Below are 21,497 nucleotides of genomic sequence, written 5' to 3'. Positions count from 1 at the left end.
TAGTCCACAATCCACAATTTTTGTTTACGGGTCTAGAGTTTCCAAAGTTTATTTGTGTTTGTCATGACGACATAAGATCCACGCGAATCTCTTTTTTCCGCTCAAATGTCCACTGTATGTGTGATTAATCTGTGGACGAAACTTTAAAAAATATTTGCTCCAATGTCCTATCGCAAAGCGACGAACGTGACAAGACGCTTTATAGCTACCGTGCAGGCTACTTTCAATTCTGAACATGTCAGTGCATCAGAAGTGCCTCACATATTAAGTTATACAACAGTGATAGAGTGAGTTTTCCGACTTTTTCTGCTTTGATGTACAAAAGTTTCTACACAACTTTTTTTTTTATTTTAATGCTATTGCGACACGTAGCTCGTTCGGCTCACGAAATATTAAAAATATTATCTGAAATTTTAATAAATTCTCAATTGAAATAATTTTTTTACACATAATATGGTCTCTAACAACGAAAAAAATTACCGATAATATTTGTTTTTAATTTTATTTGTTAGAGTGCATTTTTTGTTCTAATTTATCAACCGAAACAAAAAAACGATTTGTCTGTCGAATTATCAATGTTACAAAAAGTACTGAATATTGCTTCGGCAATATTAGTAAGGCATTTAATTTGTTGATTAAATTGTTCTAAGTATTATGGCTGTCAAAGAGGACTTTGGAAATATTGAAAAATACGACATGTGCTTTGTTGTGAAAATACAAATTTGCACAGATATAAGGGATAATCAAGTATATTTTACTTTTACGTGAATTCTACAAATGTATTATGTAGGTATCCAGAACCAAGACAACCCAATAAAGGAATATTTGGTAGGCTTAAAACCAACATAATTAATTTTGGATCTTTTCGCAAAGGTCTTCCAAAAACGCATAATAAACCGTATTTTTAAATTTGTGAAATTAATAAATTAACAACTCCTTCAAATTCTTGCAGTAAAACTGGGGAAAGTGTTGACGTTTAAAAATCTACGTTTCTGGAAACTTTAAAAAAGCACAATTTTAAACCTTATAAATTTAACTGGTTCGATAATTTGAGTCCCGGGGACTAGAAGTTTTTCATTGGTATTTACCAAATATCAATAGAGTCCCTATCTCTATTTTTATAGGAAAATTATCTGCTCTATATGGAGCTTATATTAGCACTGCCCCCATTTTAAACTGGTTGTATATTCCCTGAAGCAACAAGGCAGATCCGGCCGTAGTATTTCGTGTTTTATTTTAGAAAGTATTATAAAATTTTGTGTATACGAGGGTAGCATCAAACAATGGAAAATCTGCGAAATTGCACTGAAGATAGGGATTAAATAAATTTACGTTTATACTAATAAAATAATAAAAAAATTACGTTTATACTAATTTCTTCTCTAAGAAATACAATTTATAAATTAATATAAATTAAAACTAATTTTGCGAGAGGAAAATAGATAACACGGAGTAAAAAAAATTCTTCTTGAATGAACTTTTAACTTAAAATAATAATTTATTATTAGATAGTAATTCATTTTAATGAACTAAAATTAACTAATTGTTAAATATATAATAATAATTTATTTGCGTTTCATAGGAAGTCATATCAGAATATTATAATACTGAATACATGAATTAGAAACATATGGCAAAGTATTATTTATGCATATTCGGAATGCACTTAGTGGAGAGGCTCTACTTGACCTGCTGATCTTTCTTTTCTGAAATAATTTAATTAATAACTCAAGTCATTCTGCAACATCTTCTAAGATGTTCTGGTGTAGCAAGACTATGATTATCAGGTCTGAGGTAATAACTTTTTCGTTCATTGATGAGGGATGCAGGTTCTTGTAATTAGAATAAATTTCGATGATCTACTGGACACTTTATTAACATGGTTTTATGAATCAATTTTCTATGGGAGACCCTTAGATATGGTCGCATAGTATTTTATTACTCCACACCATTTAGCAACTGACTTTAATTTAAAGTTGTTGTGAACTACAATTTCTCTAATTATGTCCATATTATTATTCATTATTTTAGGACGCAGGAGGCGAAAATTCTTGAATTATCAAGATTTTCTTTAACCAGTTTATTTAAAATGCTTGTTACTTTAGAATTATTTGTATGTGATGGAGCCAATTTTTTGGCCCTTCTCGTAGCCAACGTGGTTTGCTATTACATTATAAAAATTCGAAGAAGCAGAATCCATAGTCTTATAGGTATCGAAATTTCCAAATATCCAATCAATTTTAAAGCGAGCCAGTTTCATCGTTTAGTAATATATTTTCCAATTTATCATTTAGAGCTCGCATTTTCTGAACGTTGCAATCTACAATCACTTCGAGCAAATATCTACCCTATTGTTCCCGGCCTTTTCTCTGTGTATATAAGCAACCGACTGGGCTGACCACCACTACACCGAATCCTTTATAATCGTGGTCCGCTTCTTTAATGTACAACTAGAAAACCACTTACCCCAAATAAGGTGATTGGACTCCAGAGTACGAGGTATAAATTTGTCGAATTCGGTTACACGTTTTACTAAAGATCTTAACTTCCGTCAGACGGATGTTACTGCCTCGATAAGGTACTTTTAACGATTGCATATATTTAAATTGAGCACGTTCTACTTTCTATTAAATACTGCTCTTTGAGGAAACCCTAAATTGTTTTCCACTTCTATATAGTAGACCAATAAAAATTATTATTATTTAAAGTCTAAGAGTGTAATCTCTTCAGTTAGAACCAACTTGGGTTTTTGAAGTTCACTCAAACTGCAACATTTGGATTTATCTATGATTGTCTAGATATGGAACTGATACAAAAATTATAAAGGTGTGGTATAAGAGGAAATGCGAAAAAAAAAGGTTTTTATCGTATTTGGGAAATGGAAAGCAGATTGTTACAGTAACACAAGATAATAGATGGGGTTACTCAAGGTAATCTAGATATTGCACAAGGGAGCATAATAGGGTTAATAATTTTCATATTGTTTAATAACGACTTAATAGCTCCTTAATACAGAAAACAAACCCATTGTTAAATATGCAGACGATATTAACTTAATTATTGCGAGATTTAAATTTGAAGGTTCAAAAATTATTTCCAGTAGTCACAGATTGCGTCACAAAGAATAAATTTATTCTAAATCAAAATAAGACCAACGAGCCAAAACAAGACGAGAAAGTTAATCACATAAAAGGCGCAAAATTTTTAGGCTTTCATCATGATTTAACAAAAAAAAACCAACCATGTTAAGTACTTAAATTATTGCCATATGAACTCTAGACCCCGCTAATTTCACCAACTACTTAAGTAATATGTTTACTATAAATAGAGGGTAAGTAGAATTATTATGAGAATTAACTAACTATTTAGAGGGTTGCCGATCCTTGCCGATTTTTTTTTTTTGCTAAGGAAGAACAGCTAAGTACCAACTTCAACTTCGAATAAGCTGAATCAAAGTATCTCTTAGGCAATTCAAAAGCAAAATTGATATAAATAAAGAACTCCCTTGAATAGTCGTATTTTAGTATTTATTCTGAGTAACTAAGCAGGTAATAAGCCTATTACTGCTGTTAGAACTTGTCTGCCTTGTGCAGCTGCTAATTTCGATGATATATGTACCAAACTCTGTATGGAGTTGAGGAAGTTAAGCTTAGTCATCACATTAATATTTTGGCAAAAATAATGCTTTGACGTTATGATGGTAGAATTTCACTAGCTACCAGATCTACGATAAGCAATGGCCCTATTTTTGGGTACTGACATATCATTAATTTTTTAACAACTTAAAAATTGTCTGTCTGTGAATTTGCAGAGGAAGTTGATACAATCTCTTGCGTTAATATCAAACAGTTTATCATCATGACATTTCCAGGTCCCCGAATCAGAGAACGTTATGAATTTTTCAACAGGAAAATAAAATTTTCGGCGCTTGTAGGGATATTATTTTAGTAAGGCACTTTCCTTAGGTGCGATAATTTTGCCAGCGCTAAGTAAAGTGCTCGTTTAATAACTTTATGAGAAATTGGTTTCACTATCTCGAAACACAATTACCCCATCATTACGCAATTATTATCGAGCAAAACGCGTTGACCTTTTAAAGGAAAACTTTTCTTCGATAAACTTGTTCCGTCGAGTAAGATTTCCGACTTATAAGTGATTCGATTATCTTTATGTTACATCAAATGAAACTTTTCGTGAAGTAGAAACTTTCCGTCCAAATAAATTTGAAATATATTGCTTGAACTGGTACGTAATCTAAAATAAAAGCAAAAACATATTACCCCGAGTATTGCTGCAATCTTATAATTTTCCGAATAAAAAAGTTATTTAGGAATAATTTTATTACTAAATATAAAAAAGCTGTAAAGTACAAGAGGTTCCCTATTGCTATTTTAAAATCTTAATAGACGTTATCATGTAAATTTTGTCGATGAAAATATCAACTATCAAGCGGAGAAGATACAGGCCCATGTTATTTTTTTAAAACAAAATCCAGTATAGTTTTGTCACTGTGTCACCCTTATATTCTTAATGAAATTAATTTTCTATGTTTTATGTTTTCTTTATTTAATATAATACGATTTATTATTTATTTTATTTAAAAAATTAAATTAAAAATTAAAAAATGTTTCTGTTATAATTAATTGTTTATTTCTATACAAAACAGTTTTAGAAAAGAAAAGAGTAAGCAATATATTCAACTAAAATTGGTAAAATTTCGTATTCCTTTCAGGCTTAGCCTACACGTGTTCGTTAAAGCCATTATTCTCTTCTTAATTTATATTCTTTTCCAACGAAATTTTATAAATTGCAAACGATCGGGTGTGTGATATAGATCCCTCGTTCGTGACAAAATAAAAGAATAGAATTTTGCTCAGTTTTTGTTTCGGGGATGCTGCCAAATGCAGTTTGGCCATAAACATAAATGCGTATATAAGTACGAACGATCAGATTTATATGCGGCATTTTCCCAGTTTTACTGCGGAAAATTCGTGAACAACCAACGTTTAGTAACGTTCGGAGAAAATTATTTTATCATAAAATGTGTCAGTTTTTTTTGGGGCGTTATTATCTATTTTAAAATATATACTAGGTTCCGTGCTAGAAACTTTTTATGATCTACGATTTATATTCAACGTTTAAGCGGCCAGGTATTCGGGAAATTTATTACGTTTCCACAGATTTATAGTGAAAAAATATAATACAACCGAGCATAGAAGTGGAGGTATGTGCGAAAGCTCTTTACCAAAAGCTTCAATCGTAATATTTTCGGCAAATACGGCGAAAACGTACTTAAATCCAATCGAGGTCTTCAAAAACTTTTATAGATTTAGTAAGTGTTCAGATATTATAGAAAGTTTCCGCAAGCACGTAAGATGAATATTAAAATTCCCATTGGCAAAAGTCCGGGGCGTTTAACATATTTGAAACGGTAGTTAAGAGACATAAATCAATTTTCCTCTAGGTTTGAATTCCGAATTCAAAATTTTATCGTCACCTAACCAAAAAATCTGTTTATATATTCAGCAAAGTGTAACCGAATGTTTCAATAACATACCAACGATTTTAGTATCAACTATACTAAATTTCAAATTACGTTAGAGTTCGCACCGATAGCCGCATTAAATCAGGAAAGATGACTATTACGTTCTAATGAATGCATCAGCAAATCCCATAAGTATATACATCGTTGACGAAGTAACCGCCATATCTCTTGATTTTAATTATATTAAAAATATCACGACTTAAACGATAAAACAAAAATAATTTATTATAATTAAAAAAGTTTCACCAGTGTTCAACGAGAAAGAGGTAGAATTATCCTACTTTTGATTATCAAATAATCGTAGTCAACAGAACTAACGACATAATTTTTGGGATATTTGACACGAATAACAAATAAAGGACTCCCCACTTCAAAATCGCATTCAGCCAATTTAAAAAGAAAAAAGTAGTATGGCGATCTAAACAAATGGCCCCAATTCAATCCTATGTTCAGTTTGGAAAATGGGGAATTTTAATAATTTTTAGCCTATAAATAAAAGCTTCACTCTTTGACAAAATTGCTTTGGGAGAATTTTGCTAATTTAAATTTATAATAATAGCAATGATAATAATATTGAACTGAGGTGGGTTTTACTTGATGAAAATCCATTTATCAAAATAAATAAGAACTGAAAGTTCAGATTTTCACGAAATTATGTATTATGACGTGACAATTGTTTCGACAACACCGTGTCTTTATCAAATGTAATATTTACAAACTACCTGCTACTATATATACCGAAAAATGACCATAAAACCTTAATTAATGTTGTTGCGAGAATTCAAGTTCAATAAAGGAGAGGTATTTAAATCTAACTGTTCGTTAAGCAATACATTTGAATGTCTCATTTTGTTAATCTCAAGGCTTCCAATAAATTTAATTTTCTACTTTTTGTGGCTGTGTGTAATATATCAAAATTGTCGTCAAAAATATGTTTTTCTGTGTTTAAGTGTGTAGCATAATTAGAATCTAGACTACTGTTTTTAAACGCTCTTATATGTTCGTTAATGCGTTTCTTGAAGGATCTACCTGTTTGTCCAATATAAATTTTAGGACAACCTGTAGACCCTGATTTTTGGTTATTTGGTTTGGTTTGGAACTTAATATCATTAAACAAATAGCACTGAACAACGGCTATAATCCGTCCATTATAGATAAAATTATAAATAAAAAACAAATACAGACAACAGTAAACTTAATTTATCCGAAACCAAATACAGAACACGAATAATTTAAAACATTTACATACATAGGAGAACCTAGCGAAAAAGTTTCAAAACATTTGTCAAAATGTGGTTTAAAAATAGCTTTCAGAACTAACAACACAATAGGAAAATATTTAAAAAACAATAAATCGAAATGTCCAAAGTCCCAAAAATCAGGGTCTACAGGTTGAAATGATTCAAATGACTATTTTGGTCTTTAGTTTCCATGAGTTTTGTGAAAACTTGGCTATATGAGAGAGAAAGAGATTGAGCTGCTACAGTTTTGCATACCTTTTAACTGTAGTAAAATAAACCCCTACGTAAATATTTTGGTTCTTCCTTCATAAAAAAGGATATTACATTTAAACAACCAAACAATAAACAATATTTTTCCATAACCACTCAGTAAGCAATAAATTTGAAAATATTACTTTTGCATACTCAGGAATTTGTTTTTTTTTTAGTTTTTCAGTACTTTGCCTTGTATATTTTATCGCCATAGTAAATATCAAAAGAAGTTTTACTTATATCTGATCAAGGAAATTAAGTGAAATATTTAATCCAACTTAAAGATTGTTATTGTCTTAATTTTAATTTTTTTTTTGTATGGACGTTTCTATTAGAGATACTGTATGCCAATGCTGCTTAATAAAACTTTAATAACTGTAAATCGTACGTTAGTTCGTGCGATATACAAGACTCGGATAATAACATTTGTTGAATCCGACGAAATTTATCCTATATTTCGCGTATCTTGTAATGAAAACGTGAAAAGTTAAAACTGCACAACAGACGCTTTTATGTACATTTATAATAAAATTCCAAATAATGTTTTGCATGTAACAACAAAGCAAATAACGTAGGACGGATACGAAGCAACACGTTTTTATTTTCTTTGTTATGTGCAAAATGCATTCGGTATTTTATTTGAAATATGTTTGTTTTACGTTGCCAGCGTACTATTCAATTTATTGTATACGCCTTTTTGGACCCAAAAACCAAAGAAAATACGAACTTTTTCTATGTAGATTAAATTTTCTTCATTGGGTGTTATCAAAGAGCTTGAACCGCTCTCAACAAGTTTCCTAAAAGCTCACACTACATCACTTCAATTTTGTATTCAATCTGTCTTTATTAAGCGGCAATTTTCCCAACACTTGAAATAAAAGCTTCACATCCATAAACTTAGAAGTGGTATCCTCTGGATTAGAATCCTCAGACCCATAGCTAAATAATATAAAATCCTTGTGTATACTTGTTACTCTAAAACTTATAGTAATTAATATTAGACCAACGCTAAATCTTCATTCTTGGAAAGAGGATCTTGCAGAGATATCTCTGCGACCCACTAATGAGCATTTAACCAGTTAATAATTCCGTTATTTGCTACCATACCAAATAATCTTAAGGAGTTTTCATCTTTCTGACACTTCCTAGTATACCATTCGCAAAATGTTCTTCTGATTTCTACCTTCTGAGCGTTGACAAATTCTAAATTGAAACTTGTGAAATTCTTGTTTTCTCAAAATAAAATGAGCAGTAGTTCTATTTTTCTAACAGATGATTCTCAATCACACCTAATAATACGTTATTTACTTTTTCTTCGTTGCAGAGTTTATTGCTGGATAAAACTGATTTCATAAGCTGCTTCATGGTTATGGGTAGTTATTTATGTTATTTAGTACATGTTGTAGTTTTTTCACAGAAATAAAGTTGATGATGATTTCGACGAGACGAAACGTTGTTCTTAAAATCTCTCAACGCTATCTTGCACAGCTCAAAAAGCGGCAAGGAGAAATTTCTTTTTTTTTTGGTGTGACGGGCTTTTATCAGTTTTCTCAACAGCACGTCATTAGCCTTTAAATTTTGCTTTTTTGTCTAATTTAACCATCTTCTTATCTCACTGTTTTCAATATCACCATGATAGAAATCCTGATGTGGGACACACGTATTTTAGCTATAACATTTGAATTTTATGTCGTCGTATTCTGCTGTAATTTAGGAAGTAATGGTTGTCACTGAGGATAGGTTAACCTATATATTTCTTTACCCAATCATTTGTTTCTGTGGTATTCAATTATCCGCATCTAACGATTCGGAAGATTTTCCGTGCTTAATGACTCTTGCGAGGTGCCGGCGTTTTCTCTGATATTTATTTATAAAAACACCTGCTAAACGTATTTTAAGCTCCAGCCATAAAGCGGATAAATTAATTTACTAAATCCTATGTGACGTTCGGGGTAGATATGCTCATGTATCAAAATCGTAAGCAATATGCATTACGAGAGCCATATAATTAAGAGAGGAGGGGTGACATATCATTTACGTTGCGATGCAGATAAGCGAAGATTAATATTTACATGGTAACTAGTTAGATGTCATTATTTACTACATTATTTAATGGGGTAGTTAAAAAGAACTGCCGGCGTGGCAACCGGACAGGCCGAGGACGTCCCTGAGAAAGTTTTTTGCCAAGAGATTTGCGTTGGCCGCCAAAACAATTAATGGACAAAAAATAGAATACAAACAACATTATTAATCATTTGCTAAAGGCGGACAAACAATTTGTAGCTATTCCGTTGCCATGCAGTGGCGCTACCTAGAACGGGATAAGGGGATTCTAATTTCACTCTTATTAAATTACTATTAAAGTAAACAAACCAGCTGACCTATGTATAGGTGAAACGAGACAGTTCCATAATATCTAAATGATACCAACCAAAAGGATTAATGAACAAACAACATTATTAATCATTTCCTAATAGCAAACAAACAATTTACAGCTATCCGGTTATGAATGCAGTGGCGCTACAAATATGGATGGGGTGGGCTTTTAATGTTTCACTCGTTAGCGCTGTAGATAAATGAAACTATAAAAAAATACAGTGAAAAAAATCCTTCACATTTCTAGGATCTTAGTGATTATTTAAACTTTTGTTCCGGGAAACGTTCTAATAAAAATTTTATCCCAATGCTAATAATTGTTGAATACGTAAAACTTCAGAGGGATAGATTGTTGATTCTCGGTGTAAACTCAACAGATTGTCCTAGAATATGGACAAATGTTTTTTTATTAGTTTTTCGAACAGGGTTGGTTGAATTGGTTTTGATTATTTGCAAGGCAATATGAAAGATGATGTGATGGGTATGGGAGTTTTAATTGGCTTTCGTTGGCTAATCATACCAATCAGTTGTAACAGTATGTTGAAAATGTTAGTTCTGAATGTTAGTGAGTTTACAAGTGAACAGGCACTAAAGGCACTCTAATTTAGCTTTTAATAATACATCTATTTTTTTTTTTTAGATAATACATCTTGTTCAAAATGTAATAATTTCCAAACTAGTACTTCTATAGTTAGACCAGAACTACATTTCAGCTGAGAGGTATATAATTCAGGGAAAATGAGTATAATGTACTCTTTAAATCATCGTTCAAACCAAATTTTAACGCGCTTTGTTATAAAAAAGAAAAACCTCTATACCCTAAATTTTAAATTGGATCTGCGCCACTGCCGAAAGGCTTTTGTTCATTCATAGCTTTCGAAATTTATTTTTCGAGTTTTTTCGACCGTGTTTCCGATCTGTAGATTCGGAACTTAAAATTCACCCCTCTGTTAAACTTTGCAACACACATACGTAGGGGGCAAATGCTTTGGCTGTGTTCTTTGTCGAATAAAAATGTCGGATAACAAATTTCACACATCTTTTATCTAAAGGAAATTTGTGAGATCGTCAAATAATAACGGTACAATTTTTCGTGGATTTTTATAGCAAATGCCATTTTTTCGATTCAACCGGAAGTACTCTGAGAATCATTTCTGTTGGTATTTTATGTAAACCACTCTTCTTTTGATTTGTCCTGTGTTTTCGTGAAACCTTAGAAACATTACGCTTATATTTATAGATGCTTTGCCGAAACCGTGGAAATGGATTTTCTATGAGTTCATAGTTATGTGGGAGCAATGAAATTTTTCAATTCATTTCAAACATCTTTCTCTTTTTTTTCTTGGAATATTAGTTTTCGTGCTCGAGTAATGGCGGCACCAAACTCAATTTTATTTGGACCTTGAATTATTTGTCTTACGTTTCCTTGTAATTTATACTTTTAGATTTCTTTCTACGCCATGATTTACAAGCAAGAAATTACGTTTCTCCCATTTTCTCATTTTCTAAAGATGTCGGATGTGCTAAATTTTCCGTATACATTAAAATGACCCAGATATTTTAACGTTCTTTCGGTCGTAAATGTGACCCGCCTGATTGGCCTGGAATTTAAAAGGAATAGAAATAATAGAAAATAATTGGCACTAACTCGAATCTCTCGAAAGGACCTTTCGCCGAATCCCTTTAATAACGTTTGATTTTATTGTCCTGTGCGGCCAATTAACCAGTTTGAAACGGAACCACATAATGACACAAAAAACACCAGAACGTTTTGCAATTTGCAATAAATGTTAATATTTCTCAAATATCTTCTAAAAATAATTTGCCTCTGTCGAAATTTCCTGGAGAGTATAGGTGTGAACTAAAGCCAATCATTAAACATAAAAAACTACCGCCTAATCTCTACAATCTGCTTGTTTTCGAAAATATTTGAGGGTATAGTTTCCGATTATGTTACCTCTCATTTTAAAAACGTTATTATAACCGAACAGCATGGTTTTGTTAAGGGAAGGTCAACTGTTTCGAACCTCCTGAGCTATGAGCGTTCGCTGTTGGGGGTCTTTGAGAATGGATATCAGGTAGATGCCATATATAATGACTTCTCTAAGGCCTTCGACGGGGTTGACCATGGAATTCTGGTAGGGAAGCTCTCAGGGATTGGAATCTTTGGAGACCTTCAGTTAAAGTTAAAAATTACATTTCGACAGAGACTGTTGTGACGTCTGGTGTGCACATTCCTTTTCAATGTTTTCATTAGTGACTTAAAAAATATTTTTAGCTTTTGCCAATTTCTTGCATTTGAAGACGATTTAAAGCTCTTTAAGGTTGTAGAATCACCTCTTAACTGTCCTCCATTACAAGAGGATATTGATAGGTTTTCCTTGTGGTGCAGACAGAACAATTTAACTCTCAATACAAACAAGTGCAAAATTGTAAGCTGTAGCAGATCCAAAAATCCAGTAGCTTTCATTTATCATTTGAACTCTGGATCGCTCAAGAGACAGAAGATCTTAGAGTTTGGCTCGATTTGGAGCTCACATTTACATATCACATTGATTTTATGACTAACAGAGCTATTCGATTGCTTGGGTTGGTTTTTCGGACTTTGAAGGGTTTTGAAAACATCTTTGCGTATAGGGAGCTGTACTGTGCACTTCTGCGTTCAATTTTAGAGTATGCTAGCTCTGTCTGGTAACTATACCACGCAATTCACAAGGATTAGGTTTTAAATTGGTAATGTCATTTGAGGAAATAAACTACGAGGAGATTATGGAGCTTTTGAATCTTACAGCTTTGGAGAGTAGCTTATTTTTTGCCATCTCTACATTGTACGAAATCCTTAATAACGTGATGGATGCACCAGATCTTCTGGCATTTGTTGGTTTTCATATTTCTCCTTTTAATGCAAGAAATAAGGCTCTTTTTAACATTGATTTTCATAGGACTAACTATGGCGTTAACTCACCTTTGAATCGAATATGGAAGCTGACAAATATTTTACTCTCAAATAACGAGCGTATTTGTTGTGTATTGTTTTTCTTATTACCAAAGGACCTTGGAGATTTATATTTTTTATACAGAGTGTATACAAAATAGTCCATTTGATATTACATTGAATGTGGAATTGTTGGAATTTTAATAAAAATCCTATATATTTGAAAATAATAAGAATGAGATTATATGTATGGTTTTATATTTGTATTATATTTCTAAATTTTCAGTATAAATGTTTTTGTCAACGGTTTAATTCAAACCTAAAATAATACCTAAAATTCATATTAATTCCAAATACCACATACAAATTTCAAAAAAGGTTCTGCAAATTGCATTGCTTTAACTTATTTCAGCACTTTTAGGTTTTTATTTTCAATTATTTTACAAATTTGAATTATTCCAATCCAGAATTTCATTCAATTCATTCAAAGAAAAAAAGTTTTTAATATCGGAAGCCGACTAAGAAAAAAACACATTCTAATGCAAATGTACGTGACATTTTATGAACTCCGGGGTTTTGAATCGTATGCCTTTTTCGTTCAGGTTCTCTAGAAAATTGGCAATCTGCTTGATTGATGGAAATCACATAAACTAATATTTAGTAGCATCCGTTCGTTCGTATTTAAACTGCGATTACCCGCAGACGAATTTAAATTCTAGTTGGAAACTGATCTGCTAAAGATTGGTTCGGTAGGTTTGTTAACGTTTCAATTTTAATAACAAACCAGGAATGCTCAACCGTTAAACCACCACTTGATGGATTAATTTATGTTAGGTTGTTTTATGTATTACATTCTTGTTTGAACCAGACATGTTCCTGTCAAGGGCCAAAGTTTTAATAAACCATGTAGTTAACTGATAGTTTACGTTGAAATATTCAAACTACGAGAACTCTATATTATATCGGCGATATAAATTTGAAACAAACAATTTACCGAATTGTTTCGAATTAGTCGAGCGTGTAAGTGTCAGACCGTAGCGTATCGTATATGAAAATTTTCGAAATATATATATATATATATATATATATATATATATATATATATATATATATATATATATATATATATATATATATATATATATATATATATATATATATATATATATATATATATATATATATATATATATATATATACATATATATATATATATATATATATATAAATATCTTTATTCCTCCACTCATCTTCTTTAATTGTTCTGACCTTCATTATATTTCTTATGCCATCGTTCCATGAGGTCATAGGTCTTCCTTTTTTCTTTCTGTTTTTGGGGGTATATTTTAGTGCTCTTTTTGGCCATCTCTCATCGTTCATTCTCTGTACGTGCCCATACCATATGAGTTGTCTAGTTTCTATTCGGTCAGTGCTGGTATGTATTCTCCCTGTTCTTCTTCGTATTTCTTCATTCCTGACGTGTTCTACTCTCGACACTTGGCATACTCTTCTCAAGAAATCCATTTCTACTGTGTCGATAACTTTCTTGTCGTTCTTCGTCATTTGCCAGCATTCTGGGCCGTACGTTAAGATGGGTTCCACAACTGCTTCATATATTCTAATTTTCGTACCTATTTTAATACCGCTGGACCGCAACAAGGAATTAAGCGCTTGAGTTGCTCTTCTTCCCTGCTGAGCTCTATTTTGAATGTCTGTTTTTGAATTACCTTCTTCCGTTATGACGCTTCCCAAGTACTTATAATTTCTAGCTCTTTTTATTTTTCTAATATATAGTTCAGGATCTTCATCTTCGTGTTTTCCCCCTACTTTCATATATTCACTCTTCTGCATATTCATATTCAGTCCCCAATTCTCATAGTGTTCTTTCAGTTTTCTCAGCATGTAATCTGCGTCGTCTTCATCGCAAGCTATAATCACTTGATCGTCTGCAAAAAAAGGGCTCGTCAAATATTTGTCATCTAAATTTACCCCCATACTTGCTATTTTTTCCCTCCACTCTCTTAGGGCTTCGTGAATATATATTTTGAATAGAGTAGGGGACATGCCACAGCCTTGTTTTAATCCTTTGTTCACTGAAAAACGGTTCGATCTTATGTACTCCCGTCTTGATTACACAAGTCGCATCTTTATATAGGTTCCAGATGGCTCTCACATATACATTGTTGAGTCCGGTTATCATTAATACTTCAAACATTTTCTTTAAGGGTACCGTGTCATATGCTTTTTCAAGATCTATAAATACTAAATGGGTAGTTAAGTTGTGGGCTCTACGTTTTTCCATTACTTGTCGCAAGACAAATATATTATCTATACAGGATCTTCCCGTTCGAGAACCGCTTTGTTCTTCTATTTCTTGGAAGTTGTCTTCTATTCTTCTTTTGAGTATTCGACCGTACAACCTCCCCATTGAGCTAATAACCGTTATGCCTCTGTAATTATGACACAACTTTTTATTTCCTTTTTTATATACAGACATAATATATCCTAAATTCCAGTCCTCGGGTATTTGGTCTCCGTGTATAAATTTATTGAATAGTTCTTCTAATAGTTCTAGTAATATATCTGGTGCATTCTTTATTAGCTCGAAATTATTATATTATATATAAAAATAAAGATAAATTACTAAGAAATCACTAATTTTTCGCTCCTTTGAAGATTTTGAACTTTTTACATAGACGTAACACACTATAAAACTTTTTATGATAAAACTAATAATTTTGTAACATTCCATAAAAAATAATGAATCCTTTGCTTTGATTTTTTAATTAAATTTTAAATGTTATTGAAGTTTAATTTGGAATTTTCGCGGTGTTCGCATATGTATAGTCACAGAGGATATATACAAGTTAGCAGTTTAATATAAACAAATGGTTGTAACTTAAATAACCACTAATTAGAAGCGTAAGGTGGGATAGTCACTAGTTCCGTTAAATCTGTAGTTCACCATAATCATACGATTTAATATAGTTTTAAAAAAGTAATTTCTATCATTTCAACAATTTTTTTTATACACGTGACCTTGAATCTTGTACTTTTAGAGTTTTGAGGACAGCATTCGAGGTTTTCAGCTGTATCTATTCGAACTCCTTAAATGCCACGAGAAGTTCGATGTGATATTTCGTTGCCTCTCTCGATGATACCCCGCAACACCATTATGCATTCTGCAAACTTTTGTCACCTAGAGAGAGACATGTCGATATACAAAATTATAGCCTGTAGCTCTCAACGCGATACATACGTATAAAGATACATTAGCCGAGAATCCCCAGAAAATGGAACTGTTGAAATAAACCGCACAACTCCGTCGGTGTAGGAAGCCTTGAGGGTCCCAACGAAAGCGATCCGGCTATCAGCATCTTCCAAACCCCCATATATAAAGTATAAAATCCTATAATGTTACTTAGTAAACTTGTGTTCTAAAAATTTTAGACAGAATACAAAGAAGTTTATTCCCCCTTTGTGGTAAAAGCGAGGTTTGCCACTGTATATCTGCATCGTCGAAATAAAAAGAAAAGTGTATGAAAAAGAACAAAATAAATCCCAAAGTTTTACATCCCTCCAATAGTATTTAGAAACGCCCAGTGTATCATATTCCGGACTATTGAGACATCTTCAACTATCTATATATTTATAATGAGAAAAATTAGCTTTAGTAACATTTATTTTTATTATTAAATATTATGACCTAAATGTATTTTAAAATGTGGTAATGTATAAAATTTCGCATTCTAGTCAAGGCTATGGGAATTTAATTCTGGTGTAATTGGTTCCCAACCGGCACTCAATTGAATAAAACACATTTTTTTGACACATATTGCAAATGCATTGCAATATGCCATGCATATTGTATCCTAACCAAAGCCAATAAATGTATGAACTAGTTTCGATGTGGCATTTTCTTTATTTCAATTTTATAAAATAAAGAAACAACAGCCAATTAGTTATTTTATATTCGATTTAATTCATCTGCAGTTAAACAAATATATATTGGATATAATGATTAATAACACAAGTAATTGTACATAACTAATAACTTCAAACTTAAAGAGGAATTAACAACTGAATTAACACTGAACGTTTCTTGGCTTCTCAATAACAAAAGTGAGTGATCCCACTATTACCGACATAACTGTTCATAGCTTCATCTGTCAAAATCGACCTCACTGTACGCGTACCTTAAAATAAATAAAACAAAAAAAAATTAAAATGGCAATACCATATTGAAATCTTAATCTTAATAATTAAATTAATTAATTAATTTATTATAATAATTAAACCTTTGATTGTAACTCAAAAATATGTCTGTAGATGATGAATATAGATTTAATTAATGATGCCGAAGTATTACAAATTAATCAGTTGTATATCAAATCAGCGGTAAGATTTGGCCGAAAAAATCAAAAATACTTGCACAAAGCAACACAAAATATCACGAGACACGCACAAAATATTAATTGTAAAACTAACTGATGTCAAAAATATATTGTTTAAACGTTACCAAAAATATTTAAACATGTTACCTGTTGAATTTAAGAATAAACCATTTAAAAAAAAATTAAACTTAAGCAGTTGCTAATAAATAATAAAATAAATTCGTTCTGTGCTTAGTACGGATTTCATAACCACGCTGGATATAGTCTCTGCCTATTATTCTTGCACGGTCCTTAGAACTCATTCCTTTTCCATCTCTTATAGTTATTAATCCTTAAATGTTTTAACATTTAAAACAAAACATTATTTTGAGCAATACATAGGTAGTCCACAATATAAGGTACAGCCATTTTCGAGACGAATTTTATTGTATTATTTTGTAGCTTCTTAGGAATTTCCAAAGGTATTGTTATTGGGGAATATTAGGTTGTAATTAATATTGCAAGAAATAAATTATTACTTATTATTACTACTTGTAAAGTAAATTAATTAATAAAATAATTGTCTTAATTAAATTAAGCATCAAATATATTCTTAACCAACAAAACACGGAATGTTTTTAAGCAAAAACACGGATCCTATTTTGTAATTCATTCAAATTCTCAATTGAATTTAATCTTTTGAAAATTCGAGTTGTATGTTTATAATTTTTGTCCAACAACAAAACTAAAGAATTTATATATTTTCGATTCCTTGTAAATTTTTTCCGTTGGGTGATTAGGCGCATTAATTTAACCCTCACATGGATTTTGACTTAAATATTTTTTATTGCAAATAATTTAACACATATTTCGAATATATTAAAATTAATTTGAAGCTAAAAATCGTATATTTTTTGTAATATTAAAAGTCAGTAAGGAACAACGTGCTAGTTTGTTATAAATATATATATATATACATATATATATATATATATATATATATATATATATATATATATATATATATATATATATATATATATATATATATATATATATATATATATATATATATATATATATATATATATATATATATATATATATACATATATATATATATATATATATATATATATATATATATATATATATATATATATATATATATATATATATAAACTTAACGGAGAAATGTGTCCATATTATTTCGCATCAGAGAAAGGGCAAAAGGGCCAATAAAATACACACATTTTTTTACCATTTTATTTTAATCCTACAGGATTATTTTGTGTAGTTGAGCATTGCCTACAAGTCGGTGGTCGCCTCGTCGGGATGAATTGTGACTATCTCGGTAACTTCGACCCTGTGCCGTCTGAATAATTGATAGTAGAAGGCGTAAACCAAAAAAACGCCGAAAACTAGGATGACGAACGATACCATGACAATAATCACAAGTCGCACTCCATTTGGGACTCCCGGAATATTGGGTGTCTGCTGCCGCTGCCGAGGACCACGATGTGCCGGAATTGGATGATTTACGTAACGAACATCGTTCGCCATTTCCATTTTTCTGCCACTGACACTTTTAATTGATGAAAAATGCGTCCGACTTCTGCCCCTTACGAAAATATAATAACCACTCCACGTGCACAGGCATTATTCCAAGAGACATAATAAACGGCCAACTAGCATTCCTATTCAATTGATAAGAGTTTATTGCTAGTATCGGCTTGCAAATTTCACGCCTTGGACGCTTCGATATCTTGCCATGATTCATCTATACATCACAACCCGTTCTAAGTAGGCATTATTTAAAATAAAAAAAATGCGTACGCTGCGTTTGCGTTGATAAGATTTTGTTTTTTTCTGTCTAAACATCACCGGAAGGTTAAATGCTGTATTTCCACTGATCCCAATAAACTGAAGATGTTGAGAGATTTTTGGACAAGCGGTAAATCTGGTTGTTCAAAGTGTGAGATTGCTATCGGAAGGTTATGGTGAAGTGTATTTTGTGATGGAACGCTTATGCGGAAATTATTAGAGAGAACAGCAAAAGCAAGGTGTTTTAATTCTTGGTTCAATGACTCGGGCTGAGATATTTTTACGGCCCTGTAAAAAAGAGAGTGGATAACCGATGATTTTTGAGCCGAATGGTGATGTGAAAATGCATTAAGGTGTGTGTGCATAGGTTTTCTGTAAACACAATGACCCAATGTAAGGTCTGATTTTTGAATGCCATTCCATGCATATGCGGCAAAGAATACATTGGAGAGACCGGACGAAAAATATCAACTAGACTCAAAGAACACGAAAGAGCCTTACGACTAAGACAAATAAACTCATCAGCAGTTGCCAAACAAAATCACGAAACCGGACATAAAATTTTATTCGATGAAACTAAAATTAATTCTTCCACCAACGAATAATCCGAGAGTCTATACAAATCTATACGCGACCTAACAATCTTAACCGCGACCCAAGTCTCTACTTGTCATCAATTTGGGAATCAGTCATCCGAGACGGTGTTAATGCCGCACTTAGCTCCGCCCCGTCAAACAATATAAAAACAGGTACAGAGTAAAATACGAGCCAGTTTCAGTCAAGCTCTGAAGAAGCCAACAAGATGATTGGCGAAACCTTAGCAAGTTCGACTCAACAAAAACTGACGCAGGAGGAATCCATAACTTTTATAAAAAGTTTTACAGCAGCCTATGGAAGTTTCTTTGAAAAAAAAGTGTTCAAGTTTTTTTAATAATACTTTTTAAATTAATTCAAATATCTTCTCACGGATTTGTTTGAAATTTGGCGATGCTTCCCTGAGATAGAGGGACTGAAATTACTTTTTTTTTGTCCGTTTATTACAAAAATCTTTTCAACAATAACATTAATAAAATAACTTAATATTTATCATACAACAAATTTACAAAAACTCTTTCACAGTTCCTCTACACCTGCCAGGAATGCAACGTAACTCAAGCAGTTTAAGTGGCCCCACAAACAAAAATGCAGAGGGTTTCCGTATCTTACTGTTAAAAACTCACGAGCAATGCATGCATGCATCGTGCATAAACCACAGTGCATTTCGTCTTGTCGTAAGTAAGTATTCTTGGTAACACTCGCTTCATCAGTAAACACCCGGAAAGAGGTAGGAGGAATTGATTGATCGCGTCTGATAGATATAACAAATTGTCCTTGAGAATTTCCCCAACAGTTCCATTCAAAATATCCGTAATTTTTCGATCTCCTTCAATCATGTTCAGCTTTACCGTTCTTGCTGTTCTTGGCACTCCCGTTCCTTCACTTTGTTTGAATGCCGAATTTCAAAAAAATCAATATTTAAAAAAGTTTCACGCCAATGCATAGCTGCATCTTTACTTTATCTCAGTTATTACATGAAAAACGTAATTTAATGTCAAACAAATGCTTGTCCTCTACGCAGATCAGACCTTACCCCGATAGAACACGAATGGGATAAAATAGGTAGGTAACTTAGAGATCATCTACCCTCACTTACATTCTTACATGATAACGCAACAATATCAGGAAAACATGGACTAATATCAATCAAGCACAAGTTAAACGCCTAGTTGAAAATATCAGCGTCGATATCGGGAGAAAACACACGGTATTAACTTTTTACTTGTCTAATATTTATGATTTAGTTAATTTTTTTTGGTAGTAAACTATAATTGTCACGTTGGTCATTAACTCATTTAATAACTGAGAGAAAACGCGAATAAAAAACAAGACTCTGACTGAAGAAAAGGTATACATTGACCTAGAGAGACATCCAACAGTGTTGAGAAGAACTCCTTCAACATATGACAAACAATGAGTCTAAAACTGGGGTTTCTGTAAATACTCCGTACATAATTAACCAAAACTAACAAAAGCTTAAATTAAAAATAAAAATGTTTTTTGTAAAATCGCTTCTGAAGATTTAAGCTAGAATTCAATATAAATGAACTTTGAAATTGATGGGTATTAATTAGTAATAACAATGCAATTAATCATTATAGAAAAAAAGAAACCCAAATAAACAGGTTTCCAATGTTTTGATGTGTTTGTTTTTTTTTTATTTTACAAACAACACGGATGATAGTATAAGATATGTTTCGTAAATAATGACGGTGCACTTGTAAAAATAAAACGGACAAAAGCTCGACGCCATTTTGGCGCGGTTAGATGCGCCCTTTGTTCCAAACGTTAACCCATCAGAAGGTCTCATTTATTTTTCACGCTCCCAACTACGGACTCTCAAAGTGACAGTTTAAAATATTAACAAAAATACGACGGCTTTCATCAAGAACCTAGATTATAAAAATTAATAGTCATAAAAACGCATATTTATAAAAAACGCACCAAATATTGTTTCCGTGTAACTTGTTCTCGGGTCATATCTATTAGATAATTTTTACAACTGCTTGCGACAGATCCGACCTCAAACTGACGAATTAATGCAGATAAATCAAATCGGAAGCAACGATTTATCGACAAAACAATAAAAAATTTACGATTAGTGTAAAATCGGAACCGCAGTACCTATCGCGACACGCAACAGAACATACAAGTCCAAAATATGGTTATTAATCAATTAATTGTTATGGCAGTCGAACAAATATCGATCATCAATGTAGAACAGATACCCCCGACGTATTTTCCATCGGATTCGGTTTTATATGTACATGCAAAAGTGATTAATTGGTTATTGAAACATTATTGCGAAAAATAGGACCAAAATTACTGTTCGGATCAATACTTTTGATTCATT

The 21,497-nt window shown here is 31.9% G+C and overlaps 1 protein-coding gene across 1 annotated transcript in view; it reads left to right on the top strand.

Moving 5' to 3' along the window:
- The window catches only part of LOC132695758 (zwei Ig domain protein zig-8-like), a 222,017-nt gene that overhangs the window by 56,837 nt on the left and 143,683 nt on the right, over nt 1–21,497 (top strand). The window lies entirely within an intron of this gene.

This window comes from Cylas formicarius, unplaced genomic scaffold, assembly GCF_029955315.1.
Source record: "Cylas formicarius isolate icCylForm1 unplaced genomic scaffold, icCylForm1.1 PGA_scaffold_12__32_contigs__length_19106922, whole genome shotgun sequence".
In the NCBI taxonomy this organism is placed as follows: domain Eukaryota; kingdom Metazoa; phylum Arthropoda; class Insecta; order Coleoptera; family Brentidae; genus Cylas; species Cylas formicarius.
This window is presented reverse-complemented; position numbering and strand designations above follow the sequence as displayed.